This window comes from Penaeus monodon, chromosome 40, assembly GCF_015228065.2.
Source record: "Penaeus monodon isolate SGIC_2016 chromosome 40, NSTDA_Pmon_1, whole genome shotgun sequence".
In the NCBI taxonomy this organism is placed as follows: Eukaryota; Metazoa; Arthropoda; class Malacostraca; order Decapoda; family Penaeidae; genus Penaeus; species Penaeus monodon.
In genome coordinates, this window is record NC_051425.1 from 8,836,621 (window position 1) to 8,838,677 (window position 2,057).

The following is a 2,057-nucleotide window of genomic DNA, read 5'->3' on the forward strand; positions in this document are numbered from 1 at the left end:
ACAGGGGTCCAGGGGCTGTAGCCTCCTGGCTAGGGAATATATAGATCATAGTGCATAAATCCCACTGGATTAAGGTTAGGTTGGTTTATTGGTTAGGATGCAAGTACGATTACCACGGGGGATCTGGATTATGTGAAATCCCGTAGATGTTAACTGAACGATGGGTTTGGTTCCCGTATATATATATATATATATATATATATATATATATATTTTTTTTTTTTTTTTTTTTTTGAAAGTTGGTGCATCATTGCATATACTTTGAAAGATGGCGGCGACGTCCGTAGAGTTTCATTGTCCGATTTTAAGCGTTTTTTGTACTTGTTTTACACATTTCTGTTCTCTTCTCTTTTTATTTCAGCCTGTTTAACCCCACAGTTTTCCTGATCTACTTCATGCCCTCCCCTGCTATCGGGACTTATCAAATCACATCAAGATTGTTGGCTGGAGAATGCAACTGAAATGATCATCAGATTTGTTCTCATCTCACAACAACAAATCTGATGATATAAATATTGTCTGGGAAGACCCGGTTGTCATTTTCGGTAAATTAACCGGCTTTGGATGATGTGTTGGGCAGATCTGCATTGTATAAGGTAAAATCATGTAATATTGCCTTAATTAATCACCCGTTTGGTAAAGCAAAGTCAGCAAAGTTCATACAGAAATGCTTAAGTTGAAAGGAAAGGTTCTGATTTGATAGAGCCTTTATTTACCAATTTTTTGAGTTTAATCATTAACCTCTCAACTAGCTCATGATATATTTATAGTAACAGATGTTTTTCTTTCAAAGACATGGTCTGCTTTTCCTTGTGCATTTTTATTTAATAATTTAAATATATTTTGCCTTGCAAATTATTATTATATTAGCACCCACCCACCCATTTCCAAGTATAGGGTGAGAAATGCTCAATAGTAACCTAACCCAGAGTACTTGAAGTTTATCTAAGATAAGCTAATCTAACTTAGTATTATATACATTTTGCATCCTGCTCAACCTGGTACTTCGTATTACGTGATGACAACCATTGTTTGGTTAATTGTATGAGGCAAAGCTATTTGAAAAGTCAGTTTATTCTCATGTCTGTACAAATTAGTTTTTAAAAATTAAATAGCACTCTTGTCTTTCTCGGATTTTATAAGCAAAACAAACTTTCGCAGGCATTCATAATACATAAACTTGTGCTCACTTACATGATAGGATATCTAGCACAGTTCAATGACGATCGACAGAAATAGGATATCTTGTATCTGAATCCTGGAGAAACCATTTGGAGCTGCAGTTTACAAAGGGTTAGAATAAAGGATTGTCATTGTCAAGATATAAGTCCCTCTTTATCACTTTTTTTTCTCATTGCTTTAATTCGTCAGAATTCTTATGATTGTTTATTATCAATGACATTTTACACTCTGAAATCATTCATGCCTTTTACACAATTGTCATGTTTTTTTTCTTCTTCTTTTGTCAATGCATATGAGTCTGACAAAGAGCAGTATGGAATTCCAGGAATCAGCCAATAATACAAGATTTTTTTTACTCATTTGGTGAGAGGTTTTATATCCATAAAAATGTAGTATGAAAGTTTTGTAACAGTAGTAGTCCAGTTTCATTAAATAGTTGGTCATTTGTAGCACTGTTTTGGATGAATCCAAATTATCAGTAAGAATCTCATCTATACAAATACTATTTGATAAAATGAAAATAGCAATGGTTATTCATATATTTTCATATTTGCAGGATTTACCCTGTTGCTGTGATTCCACGAGAGTCTGTCAGACATTTCCTTTGAAACCAGATTTCTAGATTTGATTGAACTGGTATGTTTTGGATTTTATTTTCCTTCTGAATTAGTAGTGATCTGGTATTGTACTAATGAAACTAATTGGAAATTTATATTTGTGTGTGTGTTAATGTTTATATATATATATATATATATATTATATATATATATATATAATATATATATATATATATATATAGATGTATATAGATATATATTTATATATATATATACACACACACACATATATATATATAACATATATATATGTATATA

At 31.6% G+C, this 2,057-nt stretch overlaps 1 protein-coding gene across 2 annotated transcripts in view; it reads left to right on the forward strand.

Annotated features, from left to right (window-relative positions):
• The first annotated feature begins 431 nt into the window (after positions 1–431).
• LOC119597762 (gastrula zinc finger protein XlCGF8.2DB-like) overlaps positions 432–2,057 on the forward strand; it is a 6,253-nt gene continuing 4,627 nt past the window's right edge. For both annotated transcript variants that reach the window (XM_037947385.1, XM_037947386.1), the window contains exons 1-2: positions 432–596; positions 1,739–1,818. The gene's annotated coding sequence lies outside the window, so the exon portion shown is untranslated. The remainder of the gene's footprint in view (positions 597–1,738; positions 1,819–2,057) is intronic.